The sequence below is a fragment of the Oncorhynchus kisutch genome, linkage group LG28 (genome assembly GCF_002021735.2).
Source record: "Oncorhynchus kisutch isolate 150728-3 linkage group LG28, Okis_V2, whole genome shotgun sequence".
In the NCBI taxonomy this organism is placed as follows: domain Eukaryota; kingdom Metazoa; phylum Chordata; class Actinopteri; order Salmoniformes; family Salmonidae; genus Oncorhynchus; species Oncorhynchus kisutch.
Genome location: NC_034201.2, coordinates 39,301,644 through 39,322,020, shown reverse-complemented (window position 1 = coordinate 39,322,020; position 20,377 = coordinate 39,301,644).

The following is a 20,377-nucleotide window of genomic DNA, read 5'->3' as shown; positions in this document are numbered from 1 at the left end:
AAAAAGATGATTGGTCCAAAATTCCTCCTGATAGTTGGGCAGGTCTGATCTGCAACTACAGAAAACTTCTGGTTGAGTGTATTGCTGCCAAAGAAGGGTCAACCAGTTATTAAATTCAAGGGTTCACATACTTTTCCCACCCTACGCTGTGAATGTTTACACGGTGTGTTCAATAATGACATGAAAACATGCAATTGTTTGTGTATTATTAGTTTAAACAGACTGTTTGTCTATTGTTGTGATTTAGATGAAGATCAGATCAAATTTTATGACCAATTAATGGAGAAATCCAGGTAATTCCAATGGGTTCACATACTGTTTCTTGTCACTGTACTTGCATGGTATTACTGAACTATCATGAGATAAATATTGAGCTAAGAACTTATTGATGTACACAGCCCTCTATTGTTTGTTTTCTAAAATAAGCATATTTCCCTTGAAAATGAATACTTCTATGAAATATTTTAGTTCACATAATTTGAAATATAATTATGATATTTCACTCAAAAATATGTTTAACGCAGCCATATGTGGATGAAAAAGACAGACATATACTGACAAAAAAATAATACAATAACATCCCTCTCTCTCTCTCTTACACACACACACACACACACACACACACACACACACACACACACACACACACACACACACACACACACACACACACACACACACACACACACACACACACACACACACACACACACACACACACACACACCATCCCAACCTACTATCTGTGCAGTTTTTGGCATCAGCTGCAGTCTGGTCACGTCCTCTGTGGTGGATGCAGTTTAAAGAGGTGTGCTCATCTGCTCGCTGTGTGTGTCCCACCCTGTGCCCCACCTGTTCCTCTACCCCGTGCCACGCTACACTGGCACGGTCCCCTTCCCCCCTCCCCATAACAGCTGCCACAGCAGGAGGTTGTACGAGTAAAATAAATTACAAACATCTGCAGCACACAGATTAATGGGGCAAATGATCTGTAAACTGGGCCTGGCGGTTCTCGATCTGTTCGTCCAAAAGCATATTGATGAGACAGAAGGAAAGGAACCGGGAACTGACAATATGACCGTCATCTCTCAAAACATGAGGCATAAAAAAAGAAAGATTTTCTTTCCCTTGAGACAATTTCATTTGTAGTCTATATAATTTTGGTCACAGCAGCCAGAATGAATACAACTTGAAATAATCCCATGTCTTTGAATAATTTTCTTATAAAATGATTATGTTTTTATGGGTGATGGAGGAATCAATTAATTCAATTCACCATAAAGTATTTTGAATTAGAGTTTTATTTAAAATATATGTATTTCTTTTTTATTCAGGAGGATGCATACTTAGCGGCACAGGATTTATCACCTATATCCCATACTGATAAATATCATTTTGAACTAGACTTACAGTACTATATTACAACCAACCCCTGTGGATAATTGCCATATAGTGACATTTAGTGAAGCCCGTTCCAATCTTTCAATGCCAGACCTCACTGCCGTCCCCAAAGTTGAGGCCATAGTTAAGGACAAGCCTATTACTTTGATTGGGACTAGTTTGTTATTGCTGTGTTAATCAGGACAGGGAACGCAATCATCAGCGGCCAGGGACCCCTGATGACTCTGCCATCTGTGCAAAAAATATCGGAAACTTTCTGAAAGCCTTAATCATAGTTGCCCTGTCAGAGGTCTCTGAGTGCTGTAGCTAGCTGCAGGGACTCTGCTGAAAGACGGACAGACAGAGGAGAACTGCTCTGAGTCTCTGGGAGTTCAGGAAGGGCCCCGTTCATCTGCTGATAAAGGCTGGTGTGCTCGCTTGCTGTGGCTAGCCGTTTGCTTACCTCCAGCCAGCCCTCGGTGTGGAAGAGGAAATTGAATAATAAGCTCATCTGGAGATCTGCTTTCAAGTGGGGAACATGTGCTCCCAGGGCCCAGAATGTAGGTCATGTTTAAAACGCTAATCAGGCAGCATGCAGCCAGGGTGCTGGTGGAAGAAAATATAACAGGCATCGACTGTTTTTTATTTTTTGTATATTATTTTATTTGGTGTGAGGTGGGTAGTGCTTCATATCTTTTTTGACAGTCTTGTCTTCCCCTTCCCATTGTCATCCATAGACGACTATGTTTAAAAGGCAAACTTGGTGATTGGCGGACATGCACATCCAGAATACATACACAGATACCACCTTCATCTCATACGACAGAGAACAGAGAAATGGTAATATTACATCCTGTCAAAACATCCACTCCTCTTTCAATGTATGAATAGGTGTCATTGCATATCACCAATACTGTCAATGGCATTGTACAACAAGCAACCAAACAGTTGAGTGTCAAGGGGACAGAAATGCAGGTAAAGCCCCTGAACCTAAACATATCTTAGTAAATAAAGGTCAAGAGGGGGTTGACTAGTATAGTTGGAGGAGGAAAAGAACTGTAGAATCAGTATGGATCCTGCGGGAAGAATCATGTCCTTGGTTGCACTAGACGCAGGGGGAGAACATAGAGATCCTATTAAATTACTAGAGGGGTTATGCCATAAACCCTCAAAGTTCCAGAATGTGGTGAAAATGGCAGCCATATTAGTCAAGGACAAAATGCAAACCAATTTAATTGGAATGAATGGCAATAGAGGCATAATCCTGATTTTACTGATTCAGGAAAATATTGTCTGTTTACTAAAACATATGATGCAGAATGATTTCCCTATGGAAATGAGCAGTGGAGAGTTTAAAGGTCAAATTAACATGGTCTTTATTAAATTCAGCACATGCAGAGGGTGCGATAAAGCTGCAGGCAGACAGGGTCCTTTCACCTGACGTCATCACACCGCCTCACCCTCACTCCCTCTGATTCCAATCATGGGACTCAGGTCTGGTGAGGGTTGCATTAGTTCTGCACCACTGGCCACAGACACCGCTCCTGCATAGTTATGGTACCTTTCACTAGTCATATTCCTCTCTATAAAGACTCTCCAGAATTACTTTCCCTCCCAATATCAGGATTATGGCAGGTGGAGAAGAGTCTCTTGCCCTCAGATGATTTGGAAAAGACAGATTTGGATGAAAGGCAAAGCTCAGCGCAGAGTGGAAATTATCTTCAGAGATATATTTTAAAGTAGTTATATATATTTTTTCAATCGTAATTAATGTTAGAGACAAACAAAGCCAAATTAGCAGTCTGGTAACGTGAAAATCAGAGCCCAGAACAAATGGGTCACAAAGCCAAATTTTATAAAAAATATACTGTATATTCTTTGGCTTTCAAAACAACACAGTTCCATTCATTTTTCCAACTCTCAAGAAAATGTCACTATAATTATCCTAGTGGCGTTGAGTACGGTAAGTGTTCAGAAAAAGCCTTGTGTGCTCAGTCTAGAATGACCCCTCTCCTTTAACTCGGCTTCATCACAATTATATTTTTTGGAGAGAAACAAGGACACAGAACATTTGTAGAGCTTACAGACTTAAAGACTATCTCTCTGTTGTTGTTTTCCTCAGAGACAGACATTGAATCTATTTCACCCAGTAAAGTCATACGCTCTGACATACTTTGAAAACAAAATACACTAAAGTCTAATTATTTACAGTAGACAAACATAGCTTTTTAAAATATATTCTCACAGCTATCGGCTCCAATGAACATAAGATTGCTTGTGCAATTGATAGGAATTTAGTCATGAAATAATAACATATTGATTTCTGTTGATGCAATTGCATTCATGGCTTTCCATTGCCAAATGTCCAATGGAAGGTAAATCATTAGGCGCCCATCTGGGTAGAACCCAGCTGACATAATGAATGTTGATTATTTTCAAATGATTTCATACAACATTAAACCCAGAGATGGAGAGTTCTCACTGGGGCCTGGTGGGATGTTAGGATACAAACATATTAGTTTACATCTCAGAGTGCCAGAGAGAAAGAGAGAGTCAGGACTCAGGAGAAAGTCTAGTATGTCCTCACACTCATCCAGTCCAAATAATAAGAGAGTTTGGCTAGGTTTTAGAACGGTCGCCATGTTAGCGCATTTATCCTTGAAAATGTGGTAACAATATAAGAGCGCCTCCGACAACTCCCTATCAAATGACCCGCTGTAAACAAGCAAACAGAGCAGTGAATTTAACAGATGTTTTCATTGATCAGCGTTCAGGATAATGTGTATTCAAGTCGGTACTGTGTTGTGGTGTCAACAAATTGCATATCTGCTTTCACTGGACATCTTCATAGGTTTGGAAAACTGTTGGTAAATTTCTTCAACAAATGATCAGGTCTATATAATTATCAAATATACATTAGTAATGGAAAGGAAACACAGATTCCTTGTTTAAATATTGCAATTTTCCTTTAAGTAATACAGTTGTAGGCAGACGTTGTACAGTAAACAGTGCCTTGCGAAAGTATTCGGCCCCCTTGAACTTTGCAACCTTTTGCCACATTTCAGGCTTCAAACATAAAGATATAAAACTGTATTTTCTTGTGAAGAATCAACAACAAGTGGGACACAATCATGAAGTGGAACGACATTTATTGGATATTTCAAACTTTTTTAACAAATCAAAAACTGAAAAATTGGGCGTGCAAAATTAGTGCAGCAAACTCTCTCCAGAAGTTCAGTGAGGATCTCTGAATGATCCAATGTTGACCTAAATGACTAATGATGATAAATACAATCCATCTGTGTGTAATCAAGTCTCCGTATAAATGCACCTGCACTGTGATAGTCTCAGAGGTCCGTTAAAAGCGCAGAGAGCATCATGAAGAACAAGGAACACACCAGGCAGGTCCGAGATACTGTTGTGAAGAAGTTTAAAGCCGGATATGGATACAAAAAGATTTCCCAAGCTTTAAACATCCCAAGGAGCACTGTGCAAGCGATAATATTGAAATGGAAGGAGTATCAGACCACTGCAAATCTACCAAGACCTGGCCGTCCCTATAAACTTTCAGCTCATACAAGGAGAAGACTGATCAGAGATGCAGCCAAGAGGCCCATGATCACTCTGGATGAACTGCTGAGATCTCCAGCTGAGGTGGGAGACTCTGTCCATAGGACAACAATCAGTCGTATATTGCACAAATCTGGCCTTTATGGAAGAGTGGCAAGAAGAAAGCCATTTCTTAAAGATATCCATAAAAAGTGTTGTTTAAAGTTTGCCACAAGCCACCTGGGAGACACACCAAACATGTGGAAGAAGCTGCTCTGGTCAGATGAAACCAAAACTGAACTTTTTGGCAACAATGCAAAACGTTATGTTTGGCGTAAAAGCAACACAGCTCATCACCCTGAACACACCATCCCCACTGTCAAACATGGTGGTGGCAGCATCATGGTTTGGGCCTGCTTTTCTTCAGCAGGGACAGGGAAGATGGTTAAAATTGATGGGAAGATGGATGGAGCCAAATACAGGACCATTCCGGAAGAAAACCTGATGGAGTCTGCAAAAGACCTGAGACTGGGACGGAGATTTGTCTTCCAACAAGACAATGATCCAAAACATAAAGCAAAATCTACAATGGAATGGTTCAAAAATAAACATATCCAGGTGTTAGAATGGCCAAGTCAAAGTCCAGACCTGAATCCAATCGAGAATCTGTGGAAAGAACTGAAAACTGCTGTTCACAAATGCTCTCCATCCAACCTCACTGAGCTCGAGCTGTTTTGCAAGGAGGAATGGGAAAAAAATGTCAGTCTCTCGATGTGCAAAACTGATAGAGACATACCCCAAGCGACTTACCAATCGCAGCAAAAGGTGGCGCTACAAAGTATTAACTTAAGGGGGCTGAATAATTTTGCACGCCCAATTTTTCAGTTTTTGATTTGTTAAAAAAGTTTGAAATATCCAATAAATGTTGTTCTACTTCATGATTGTGTCCCACTTGTTGTTGATTCTTCACAAAAAAATACAGTTTTATATCTTTATGTTTGAAGCCAGAAATGTGGCAAAAGGTCGCAAAGTTCAAGGGGGCCGAATACTTTCGCAAGGCACTGTATGATAGCTCTCCCCAGGTTCTGCAGAATGTCTAAGACATCCTGTAACTCATATAGTCTCTCCCAGTCCTCCTTGCGTGAGTTTCCCTGGCAACAACATTAAAAAAAATCTAACCTCCCCCTGGCAGAAGAAACCATCTTTTCAGCAATTAAAAGCTCAGAAGTGGTTTTGACCGAAACTTGACCTGGATCACAAGTCATGACAAGGTGAACGAGTCCAAGCAACTTCTGACAGGTGGCTGTTTTCATCAGGCCTGTGGCAGCCTTGTGTTCCCAGAAAACCAGTCGTATTCTCAGAATCTCAGATAGCCAGGTGTGGCCCAGACAGGAGGAGTGTGAATGAACATAGGCGGTTTCCGCCTTCTGATAGTGTCTGAAGGGCACAACACTCAAAACAGGTGTTAACACACACACAGAGGTCTCCTAGAAGAGGAGACCTTACAGTTTTTCATAACACAATTTATTAACCCTTTAAAAGGTATGCCTCATAAATAAACAGCACAGCACAACGCAGAAGCATCAATCATCATTTAGCAACACCCATCGGAAGAGAAAGTGGAGCTCTCGGAACAGTCAGACAGAAACCGTAATGGCCCATCTTTAAATGACTCTGCACACATCCATTCACACTGTATGTCTGACTACGTTTATCACTGTTAATCACCTGCTCCACTTTACAGTAGGAGTACAATTATTGATGATGCACAGACTTCTAGTGAAATGAAGATTGCATAAATTAAAAGCTAACTTTCTATTGTCCTTTATCCTTTTATCAAACAGTGGTTGAATGGAATTGCCTGTTAGTAAAAGATGTGTGTCTAGTTATACTTTTCTGTGTTTCTTTCTTTTTGTCTTTCTTTCTGTTTTTTGTGAGAGGGTGGTCTATAGGTTTTAGAAATATGTAACATAGGTCGATATTTTAACAGCTTGATAAAGACCCTAGATACGTTTGTTTTGGCTGTGAAAAGAAATAGGGACTAAAAAGTCTAATTAAAATGTTCATGAATTATGAATTATAGAAGTATTAATAACGTCTGTTTTTAGTCTCCACCTTGGAGTCAGCCACTGCAGCCTCTTCAACATTTATCTTTCACGCCCAATCCCCCTGACAATACAGAAATGTCTGCTCAATTGTCAAATGAGGACAATGGATCCAGAATAACTCAACTTCTTATGATATTGCCATTACAATAGCCCTAGCCTTTTGGGGGATTTAAGCTCAAGCTTTTTATGGCACAAATAACAAAGTTTTAGACTTCATTTCCTGCAATTATAAAATTGTTCGCAAGGGTTGCCTTCCAGAGAGACATCAGCGATTGTAACATTCTTTGTTTCACGGAAACATGGCTCTCTCTCTCTCGAGATATGTTTTCGGAATTGGTTCAGCCACCGGGCTTCTCCATGCATCGTGCCGACAGAGATAAACACCTCTCTGGGAAGAGGAAGAGCGGGGGTGTATGCTTTATGATTAACAACTCATGGTGTAATCATAACAACATACAGGAACTCATGTCCTTCAGCTCACCCAACCTAGAATTCCTTACAATCAAATGCTGGCCATTTAACCTACCAAGAGAATTCTCGTCAGCTATAGTCACAGCTGTGTACATTCCCTGTCAAGCGAACACCAAGACGGTCCTCAAGGAACTACACTAGACTCTATGTAAACTGGAAACTATATATCCGGAGGCTGCATTTATTGTAGCTGGGGATTTGAACAAAGCAAATTTGAGAACAAGGCTACCTAAATTCTATCAGCATATTGATTGCACGACACGCAGGGCTAATACTCTCGACCACTGCTACTCTAACTTCTGCAATGCATACAAAGCCCTCCCTCGCACTCCCTTCGGCAATTCCAACCACAACGCCATCTTGCTCATTCCTTCTTACAGGCAGAAACTCAAACAGGATGTACCAGTGACAAGAACCATTCAATGCTGGTCTGACCAATCGGAAGCTACATTTCAAGATTGTTTTGAACACGCGGACTGGACCATGCTCCAGTCAGCCTCCGAGAAAGCGGTCTAGAAATATGGCTGAATATAAACAGTGTAGTTATCCCCTCCGCAAGGCAATCAAGCAAGCGAAATGCCTGTACAGGGAAACGGTGGCGTCGCAATTCAATGGCTCAGACACGAGACATACGCAGCAGGGTCTACAGGAAATCACAGACTACGAAAAACAGAACAGCCATGTCACTGACACCGACATCACGCTTCCAGACAAACTAAAAACCTTCTTTGCCCGCTTTGAGGACAATACTGTGCCACCGTTGCGGCACACTAACAAGGACTGTGTCCCCCCCCTCTCCTTCTCCGTGGCAGACGTGAGTACAACATTTAAACTTGTTAACACTCGCAAGGCTGTTGGCCCAGACGGCATCCCTAGCCGCATCCTCAGAGAATGTGCAGACCAGCTATCTGGTGTGTTTATGAACATATTTAATTGCTCCCTATCCCAGTCTGTTGTCCCCACATGCTTCAAGATGGCTACCATTGTTCCTGTACCCAAGAAGGCAACAATAACTGAACTAAATGACTTACGCCCAGTAGCACTCACTTCTGTCATCATGAAGTGCTTTGAGAGGCTAGTCAAAGATCATATCACCGGCACTTTACCCGCCACCCTAGACCCACTTCAGTTTGCAGATGACGCAATCAATGATGACGCAATCGCTATCACAATGCATGCTGCGCTATCCCATCTGGAGAAAAATAATACCTATGTAAGAATGCTGTTCATTGACTACAGCTCAGCATTCAACACCATAGTACCCTCCAAGCTCATTATCAAGCTGGAGGCCCTGGGTCTCAACCCCGCCCTGTGCAATAGGGTCCTGGACTTTCTGACTGGACGCCCACAGGTGGTGAAGGTAGGAAACAACATCTCCACTTTGCTGACCCTCAACACTGGGGCCCCACAAGGGTGTGTGCTCAGCCCTCTCCTGTACTCCCTGTTCACCCACGACTGTGTGATCATGCACGTCTCAAACTCAATCATCAAGTTTGTAGACGACACAATTGTAGAGGGCTTGATCACCAACAACGACGAGACAGCCTACAGGGAGGAGGTGAAGGCACTCGGAGTGTGGTGTCAGGAAAACACTTTCACTCAACGTCAACAAAAGAAAGCGATCATCGTGGACTTCAGGAAACAGCAGAGGGAGCACCCCCCTATCCACATCGAAGGGACAGCAGTGGAGAAGGTGGAAAGTTTTAAGTTCCTGGTCTACATGTCACAGACAAACTGAAATGGCCCACCCACACAGACAGTGTTGAGAAGAAGGCGCAACAGCGCCTCTTCAACCTCAGGAGGCTTGGGAAGGCCACCAAAAATTCTACAATTCAGAAATTTCCATCCCCAATCACAACATTTTCCGTCAAGAAAGAACTGCTAAGGGGGCGGAGTTGCAATCTACTGCAGAGATCTGTCATACTATCCAGGTCTATGTCCAAACAGTTTGAGCTTCTACTTTTAAAAACCCATCTCTCAAGAAATAAGTCCCTCACTGTTGCTGCTTGTTATAGACCCCCCTCAGCTCCCAGCTGTTCCCTGGACACCATATGTGAATTGATTGCCCCCCAACTATCGTCAGAATTCGTACTGTTAGGTGACCTAAACTGGGATATGCTTAACACACTGGCCGCCCTACAATCTAAGCTAGATGCCCTCAATCTCACACAAATTATCAAGGAACCTACCTGGTACAACCCCAAATATGTAAACATAGGCATAGATATCATCCTGACCAACTTGCCCTCCAAATACACCTCTGCTGTTTTCAACCAGGACCTCAGCGATCACTGCCTCATTGCCTGCATCTGTTATGGGTCCACGGTCAAACGACCACCCCTCATCACTGTCAAATGCTCCCTAAAACACTTCTTTGAGCAGACCCTTCTAATCAACCTGGCTATCAATATCAACCTCATCCCGTCGGTAGAGGACACCTGGTTGTTCTTTAAAAGTGCTTTCCTCACCATCTTAAATAAGCATGCCCCCTTCAAAAAATGTAGAACTAAGAACAGATATATCCCTTGGTTTACTCCAGACAAAACATCCTGTGGCATACTGCACTAGCATCGAATAGTCCCCGTGATATGCAACTTTTCAGGGAAGTCAGGAACCAATATGCACAGTCAGTTAGGACAGCAAAGGTTAGCTTTTTCAAACAGAAATTTGCATCCTGCAGCACTAATTCCAAAATGTTTTGTGACACTGTAAAGTCCATGGAGAATAAGAGCATCTCCTCCCAGCTGCCTACTACACTGAGGCTAGGAAACACTGTAACCACCGATAAATCCACGATAATTGAGAATTCCAATAAGCATTTCTCTACGGCTGGACATGCTTTCCACCTGGCTACCCTTACCCCGGCCAACAGCTCTGCACCCCCACAGCAACTGGCCCAAACCCCTTCCGCTTCTACTTCATCCAAATCCAGACAGCTGATGTTCTGATAGAGCTGCAAAGTCTGGAACCCTACAAATCAGCTGGGTTAGACAATCTGGACCCTCTCTTCCTAAAATTATCCACCGCCATTGTTACAACCGCTATTACTAGTCTGTTCAACCTCTCTTTCGTATCGTCTGAGATTCCTAAAGATTGGAAAGTGGCCGCAGTCATCCCCCTGTTCAAAGGGGGAGACACTATTTGATCCAAACTTTTACAGACCTATATCCATCCTGCCATGCCTTTCTAAAGTCTTCGAAAGCCAAGTGAACAAACATATCACAGACCATTTTGAATCCTACCGTACCTTCTCCACTATGCAATCCGGTTTCCGAGCTGGTCACGTGTGCACCTCAGCCACGCTCAAGGTACTAAACAATATCATAACCGCCATTGATAAAAGACAGTACTGTGCAGCCGTCTTCATTGACCTGGCCAAGGCTTTCGGCCAAGGCTTTCGACTGTCAATAACCGTATTCTAATCGGCAGACTCAACAGCCTTGGTTTCTCTAATGACTGCCTCACCTGGTTCACTAACTACTTCACAGATAGAGTTCAGTGTATCAAATCGGAGGGCTTATTGTCCGGACCTCTGGCAGTCTCTATGGGGGTGCCACACGGTTCAATTCTCAGGCCGACTCTTTTCTCTGTATATAGTATCAATGATGTCGCTCTAGCTGCTGGTGATTCCCTGATCCACATCTACGCAGACGACACCATTCTGTATACATCTGACCCTTCTTTGGACACTGTGTTAACAAACCTCCAACCGAGCTTCAATGCCATACAACACTCCTTCCGTGGCCTCCAACTGCTCTTAAATGCTAGTAAAATGAAATGCATTCTCTTCAACCTATCGCTGCCCGCACCCGCCCGCCTAACTTGCATCACTACTCTGGACAGTTCTGACTTTGAATATGTGGACAACTCTAAATACTTAAACTCTCCTTCCAGACTCATATTAAGCATTTCCAATCCAAAATTACATCTAGAATCGGCTTCCTATTTCACAAGAAAGCCTCCTTCACTTATGCTGCCAAACATACCCTCGTAAAACTGACTGTCCTACCAATCCTTGACTTCGGCGATGTCATTTACAAAATAGCCGCCAACACTCTACTCAACAAATTGGATGCAGTCTATCACAGTGCTATCCGTTCTGTCACCAAAGCTCCATATAATACCCACCACTGCGATCTGTATGCTCTCGTTGGCTGGCCCTCGTTGGCTGGCCCTCGCATATTCGTCTCCTGGTAACATCAAAAGGTGGGAAACGGAACCATATTTCGGTAATCCAACCAGTTGAAAATATGCATTGGTACTTAATGAATATGATGTCAGATCAGTTGTTTTCTGAGACATTACTACTAATGATAGTATGACATAAGCTGTATCTTGGAAAATCTACACATTCTAGTTATCAGATTCACATGGAATTGTTGTGCAATTTAAATGTTTAAATATGAAACTATTTGTGAAATGATTAAATGTAATTTTAGCTTCTTAATGAGAGAACGGTTTGTCATAGAGTAAACTCTGCTCACTAAGAAGCCCCGCCCAAGTGAACAGACATTGGTTGTAAACTATGAAACACGCCCTTCACTTCACCACGATATAAGCCCGTTGACAAAAATCCAACTTTGTGTTCCGAGGACGAGAGGACGACGGTCCCCACGTTGAAAGGGCTAAGATAAGAACCTAACGAAATTACCATTGAATTTCAACGTGAAGATGACAATCAACACACTGAAAGGATGAATTACGACTATACCAGAAAGAATATAGCATGACCTTAAAGTATGGAAACTTGGTATAAACTTTGAACTCTTATTCACTAAAGAAGTGATACCTCCAGCCGATTGAGTTAGCCGCAGCGACTGTAAATGTTGGCTAGGAGAGGACGGACAAAGGATCCATTCTACCACGCTCCAGTTCAGCACTAGACATTCTTCAGAGGACAAGAGATCCATGCTGGACAACCCAGCCTTCTATCTACGACCAACCTACCGAAGCGCAGCTCAGAGTAAATATTTATTGCATATTCCTTTTCCAAATGGGCAGTTATTTAGAATGCATAAGATTCTTAATTTACGATAGCATAGCTTTCCCCTTTGTTCTTCAATCCTCCCGCGCTTTCATTCAAGCCCAACCCCCTCTCTTTGTGTAACCAGCCGTCATAACGGTTCCGTCCACCAGGGATGTTTTTCATGTATGACCCATCCTGTGTATGTGTAATTCTGTGTGATTGTTTAGGTATTTAGTAAATAAATCATTAAACCAAATTTTGCTGATTCAACTTGTTAGCCAGGGTTCATGAAGATAACCAAGAATTTACAACTTTCCGATGAGACTGAATAAGGTGACGATTAAATATTGACTGCTATTGAGGTAAAAGATTACCAGGTCCTTAAGAGTTTATTCGGAAAGTAACAGCTCTATAAACATGAAAGGGATATTGACAGGGATATTTATCAGAGATATTGACAGGGATATTTATCAGAGATATTGACAAATATAGACAGGGATTTTGATCAGGGATATCAGGGATATTGAAAGAGATATTTATCAGAGATATTGACAAATATAGACAGATATATTGACATATATATATTGACAGAGATATTGAAAATAGATATTGATCAGGGATATTGAAAGATATAATGACAGGGATATTGATCAGGGATATTGACGGGATATTGCTAAGGAATATTGATCAGGGATATTGATTAGGGATATTGAGCAGGGATATTGACAGGGATATTGATCAGGGATATTGACAGGGATATTGATTAAGGATATTGACAGAGATGTTGTTCAGGGATATTGATCAGGGATATTTATCAGGGATATCGACAGGGATATTGATCAGGGACATTGAAAGAGATATTGATCATGGATTCTGATCAGAAATATTGATTAAGGATGTTGACAGAAATATTGATCAGGGACTTTACAGGGATGTTGATCAGGGATATTAATCAGGGATATTGATCAGGGATATTGACAGAGATATTGATCAGGGATATTGAAAGATATAATGACAGGGATATTGATCAGGGATATTGATAAGGAATATTGATCAGGGATATTGATCAGGGATATTGATCAGAGAAATTGACTGAGATATTGATCAGGCATATTGATCAGGGATATTGACTGTGATATTGATAGAGATATTGATCAGGGATATTGACAGAGATTTTGATCAGCGATATTGACAGAGATATTGATCAGGGATAATGACAAAGACATTGATCAGGGATATTGATCAGGGATATTGATGGGATATGGATAAGGAATATTGATCAGGGATATTGATAAGGGATATTGACAGAGATATTTGTCACACCCTGACCATAGTTTGCTTTGTATGTTTCTATGTTTTGGTTGGTCAGGGTGTGATCTGAGTGGGCATTCTATGTTGGATGTCTTGTTTGTCTATTTCTATGTCTGGCCTGATATGGTTCTCAATCAGAGGCAGGTGTTAGTCATTGTCTCTGATTGGGAACCATATTTAGGTAACCTGGGTTTCACTGTGTGTTTGTGGGTGATTGTTCCTGTCTCTGTGTTTTGCACCAGATAGGGCTGTTTTTGGTTTTCCACATTTATTGTTTTTGTAGTGTTCGTGTTTATCTTTTGCTATTAAACATGAATCAAAGAAACCACGCTGCATTTTGGTCCGCTTCTACTTCACCCCAAGAGAACCGTTACAGAATCACCCACCACAACAGGACCAAGCGGCGTGGTAACGGGCAACAGCAGGAGAGGCAGCAATGTCTGGACTATACTACTCGGGAGGAAATAGACAGGTGGGCGGTCGACCCAGGAGGAGTGCCGGAGCCCGCCTGGGATTCGCTGGAGCAGTGCGAAGAGGGTTATAGAAGAATGGAGTTGGAGAAGCAAGCACGGGTAAGCACGGGCCTCCCTACACTGGCTTCCTGTCAAGGCAAGGGCTGATTTCAAGGTTGTACTGCTGACCTACAAAGCATTACATGGGCTTGCTCCTACCTATCTCTCTGATTTGGTCCTGCCGTACATACCTACACGTACGCTACGGTCACAAGGCGCAGGCCTCCTAATTGTCCCTAGAATTTCTAAGCAAACAGCTGGAGGCAGGGCTTTCTCCTATAGAGCTCCATTTTTATGGAACGGTCTGCCTACCCATGTAAGAGACGCAAACACGGTCTCAACCTTTAAGTCTTTACTGAAGACTCATCTCTTCAGTGGGTCATATGATTGAGTGTAGTCTGGCCCAGGAGTGGGAAGGTGAACGGAAAGGCTCTGGAGCAATGAACCGCCCTTGCTGTCTCTGCCTGGCCGGTTCCCCTCTTTCCACTGGGATTCTCTGCCTCTAACCCTATTACAGGGGCTGAGTCGCTGGCTTACTGGGGCTCTTTCATACCGTCCCTTGGAGGGGTGCGTCACCTGGGTGGGTTAGGTCACTGATGTGATCTTCCTGTCTGGGTTGGCGCCCCCCCTTGGGTTGTGTCGTGGCGGAGATCTTTGTGGGCTATACTCGGCCTTGTCTCAGGATGGTAAGTTGGAGTATGAAGATATCCCTCTAGTGGTGTGGGGGCTGTGCTTTGGCAAAGTGGGTGGGGTTATATCCTTCCTGTTTGGCCCTGTCCGGGGGTGTCCTCGTATGGGGCCACAGTGTCTCATGACCCCTCCTGTCTCCGCCTCCAGTATTTATGCTGCAGTAGTTTGTGTCGGGGGGCTACGGTCAGTTTGTTATATCTGGAGTACTTCTCCTGTCCTATTCGGTGTCCTGTGTGAATTTAAGTGTACTCTCTCTAATTCTCTCTTTCTATCTTTCTTTCTCTCTCTCAGAGGACCTGAGCCCTAGGACCATGCCTCAGGACTACCTGACATGATGACTCTTGCTGTCCCCAGTCCACCTGGCCGTGCTGCTGCTCCAGTTTCAACTGTTCTGCCTTATTATTATTGGACCATGCTGGTCATTTATGAACATTTGAACATCTTGGCCATGTTCTGTTATAATCTCCACCCAGCACAGCCAGAAGAGGACTGGCCACCCCTCATAGCCTGGTTCCTCTCTAGGTTTCTTCCTAGGTTTTGGCCTTTCTAGGGAGTTTTTCCTAGCCACCGTGCTGCTACACCTGCATTGCTTGCTGTTTGGGGTTTTAGGCTGGGTTTCTAAACAGCACTTTGAGATATCAGCTGATGTACGAAGGGCTATATAAATAAATTTGATTTCTCAATTACCTGGACGATTAGCTGATTTGTGCCCCAATCAGGACCCAGGTCCTGTCAGACAGAGACATGCTCTTGACCCATATTGGCGGGCTCAGGCATTACTGTAAACGACAAGAAGAGTCTCCTGACATCCACCAAGAGGGTGGCCTTCATTGGCATGGAATTGGACTCAGTCCTCATGAGAGCACGCCTGCCCACCAGAAGGGTTCAGGTGATCTTATCTTGCCTCAAGCATTTCTATCCTGATGGGAGTGGTCTTTTCCAAGATGACAATGACCCCATCCACAGGGCATGAAAACTGTCAACTGTATGACATGTCCGTCTGTCACCAGATCTCAACCCAACCCAACGCCCTATTTAGCCACTTTATGTTGGTGTTTCCTTTATTTTGGCGGTTACCTGTACATGAGAAAACAAGGATCAACTTAACACTGAAATATCTCCATTAGTCTCAGAGAGGAGGAATAGGTATACAAATAGAATTAATAGAAAGGGGGTTTCCATTCAAGTCAATGATGGCATAATGGGTGGACTGCAGCCATTTTGAGTGTACCCTTTCCTGGGTCAAAATTATACAGGTTAAGACAACGTTGTCCCAATGTTGCAAAGAGTTATGGGATATTAGAATCCCGTTGTCCTAACCTTCCCAGCTTCAACCTAGACCCATACCAGGAAGTAAAAGTTGGAAGTGTACCCTTCTATCTGTACTGTGATTGGTTGAGTCAACTCAACTGACATTACACAAAAAACATTCCATTGCATGAGCCATATCAGTTAGCGTCATTTGAATGAACATTCTACATTACCATGGCAATCCAGCATCAGTTGATAGAACATTCCCATATACCATGGAAAATATGCATCACAGGTTTACCAGTCAAATTGCCATGGATAGAGCTTCCAAGACTGTTATATTCATTCTCTTTCTATGATAATATGGCTCTATTCAGTCATATGAAGTGTGCTGGCTGTCACTGGCAACACGGTAAACACATCATTGTCGTCTGTTCATTTACAAAGTTCTCTGCAGAAACGACCATACATCACTCCTGACAAACAGAAGTATGAAATATCTCACTCACTCCCAGGGATGGCTAATTCTTAAAATTCCTTTTATCGCTACTGATCTAGGCAAAACGTCCAGGAAACCTGGATACTGGGTTTGATTATTAAATAGCAGCCCACAGTCACTTCAACTCTACTGCTGCTGACTCTTTTTCAGTGTCTCCCCATTTTTCCTCCTCCTATCTCTCTTCTGCCCTCTTCGGATTTTTCTCTCTTATAACTGCTTTGTATCTTATGATTGATCTGAATATGGTTGAATGCTTCTTATCCTCCTATCCTCCCATGCCAAAATCTGACCCTTAATATACTCATCTCTCTCTCGTTTACTCTTTCCTCTCTCTCTTGTTCTGTACTTTCAGGATTTCAGTGTGTGATGAGGACAAGTTCCGCCACAATGAGTTCATCGGAGAGACACGCATTCCCCTCAAGAAACTCAAGCCCAACCAGACCAAGAACTTCTACAACTGCTTAGAGAAACAGCTACCTGTAAGTTATCTCCAATTTGTCTTTTTCATCCTCCCCTTTGAATCCAAATGTAAGCATTTCCTAAGGTAAATTGGTTATTTGGTCTCCGCTGCTAAATTACAAACCTCGACATGTAAATGTTATGTCCTGTATGTACATTTAATTTGCCTAAATAGAAATCTTACCTACGGTTGAAAGACATCAATACTGTATGTCTTCTGTTATTAATAAACAATGAGCCTTGAAACATCTCACATACAGCCCAAATCCTTAACTTCATGAAACAACCAAAGTAATTTCAATGAAACACCACTTACTGAGGGGTCTGTTCAACACTGCCTCTCTCCTCTAATTAATTAAGCAGGTTAACAGCATTAAAGACCAGAGAGAATGACGGTTTCTCATAATCCATAGAACAAGCAATTATATTTACCAAGGACTGAGCATGGATGCAGGAGGCATATGATTGACTCACAAGTGCTACTTACTAAGTTCACTGGAGGCTGTTATTGTCATCAAAATAGCTATTGTGTGGTTATTTTACGTTACTGTTGCTAGTCAAATATGGACAAGCTTCTTTCACATACAATAGCTCCACCTTAAATTTCAATTGAACTTGAGATCTACTAAATCGATCTTTGGTTTAGCTGCAAAATGTGATTCTCTAAACCTTCTGAAAATGTGGGTTGCTGTTTCCAAGAACCTTAGTTTGGGAGCATTACTTTTTACGAATAAGCTGATTGATAGGGTAGATATTGATAGCTTTTCAGAGTCCTTTCTTAATTTTCACTCTTTTATCCAAGCGTGTCGGTAAGATCTCCTAATTTCATCTGGTTTAGCGGCGCTCACAGCAATACTTTTCTCTTACCGTCGACGACACAATCTGCTCTCAGGTGACGAATGCATCTGTGAGCATTTTAATTACTGTAATGTTTAGGCTAAGTGTTTGTTAACCCACATTACAAAATACTATGGTATACTCTGGTATGAATACTATAGTATTCACTGTAGTGTTTTTGCAGAATTTACTGTTAGTCTGTAGTTTTTACTGTAATATTTGCTGTAGTATATTGTAGCATACTGTATTATTTACAGTTAATTATAGTATAAATACTGTAGTAAAAGAGAACTGTAGTGTATACTATAGTATATACTATGCCTTCACTATTCCAGCACCATTTCAACTTCAACATTTCAAGAAAATCAAAACACCTCTGCTTCGCTTAATACAGTGACAACCAAAATATACCAAAAACGATTTAGTCCAATCAACATTGTGTGTGTGTGTGTGTGTAAAATATGTTGACTCACCCTACTTGTAGACTAAAGCAAATGCCAGCCTCCTCTCTTTCATGTAGATGAAACGGTCTATGACTCTGTCATACAGTGGACGCTTTTATTTTTTGTTGTCCTAGGCTATCCGGCTAAAATACTTGCAGTCCAGGGGCACAATGTATACATTTATGGTTGGATCGGAATCGTCATTATAATCATTGGCCAGTACGGAAAATTAAGTAAAACCACAAGTCCAAATCCCTATTTCCATACATGGCTAATTTAGGAAAGGGACCATTTTAACTAGGTAGCCACCGGAGTACAACAACACAACGAGATGCAACAATTCATGTTGTTTCTGTCAATGATGTATTTCTCTTGATGCGATGTGATAGAAGAGAAGCCAAATCCAAACTGGCTTCCCTTGAAAAAAAAAATGTGGTGTGTGCTAGGACCATTCATTAGCTCAGCGACGATTGGCTATTATTATTTACTTTTCTATGTATCGAGGCCAAATGCTCATTGGCTTTCCTTGCAGTCAATGCTACGGGCAGCAATGACGTCATACTCTTTATGCCCAGACAGTATCAAATCAAATCTATTTATAAAGCCCTTCTTACATCAGCTGATGTCTCAAAGTGCTGTACAGAAACCCATCCTAAAACTCCAAACAGCAAGCAATGCAGCTGTAGAAGCACGATGGCTAGGAAAAACTCAGTAGAAAGGAGAGGAAGAAACCTAGAGAGGAACCAGGCTATGAGGGGTGGCCAGAGATTATAACAGAACATGACCAAGATGTTCAAATGTTCATAGATGACCAGCAGGGTCAAATAGTAATAATCACAGTGGTTGTCGAGGGTGCAACAGGTCAGCATCTCAGGAGTAATTGTCAGTTGGCTATTCATAGCCGATCATTCAGAGTATCTCTACCACTCCTGCTGTCTCTAGAGAGTTGAAAACAGCAGGTCTGGGACAGGTAGCACTTCCGGTGAACAGGTCAGGGTTCCATATCCACAGGCAAAACAGTTGAAACTGGAGCAGCAGCACAGCCAGGTGGATTGGGGACAGCAAGGAGTCATCAGGCCAGGTAGTCCTGAGGCGTGGTCCTAGGGCTCAGGTCCTCCGAGAGAGAGAAATAAAGAATTAGAGAGAGCATACTTAAATTCACACAGGACACTGGATAAGACAGGAGAAATACTCCAGATATAACAGACTGACCCTAGCTCCCCGACACATAAATTACTGCAGCATAAATACTGGAGGCTGAGATAGGAGGGGTCGGGAGACACTGTGGCCTCGTCCGACGATACCCCCGAACAGGGTCAAACAGGCAGGATATAGCCCCACCCACTTTGCCAAAGCACAGCCCCCACACCACTAGAGGGATATCTTCAACCACCAACTTCCCATCCTGGGACAAGGCCGAGTATAGCCCACAAAGTTCTCTGCCACGGAACAACAAGGGGGGAGCGCCAACCCAGACAGGAAGATCACGTCAGTGACTCAATCCACTCAAGTGACGCACCCCTCCTAGGGACGGCATGGAAGAGCACCAGTAAGCCAGTGACTCAGCCCCTGTAATAGGGTTAGAGGCAGAGAATCCCAGTGGAGAGAGGGGAACTGGCCAGGCAGAGACAGCAAGGGTGGTTCGTTGCTCCAGGGCCTTTCTGTTCACCTTCACACTCCTGGGCCAGACTACACTTAATCATAGGACCTACCGAAGAGATGAGTCTTCAATAAAGTCTTAAAAGTTGAGGCCGAGTCTGCGTCTCTCACATGGGTAGGCAGACCATTCCAAAAAAATGGAGCTCTATATGAGAAAGCCCTGCTTCCAGCTGTCTGCTTAGAAATTCTAGGGACAGTTAGGAGGCCTGCGTCTTGTGACCGTAGCGTACATGTAGGTATGT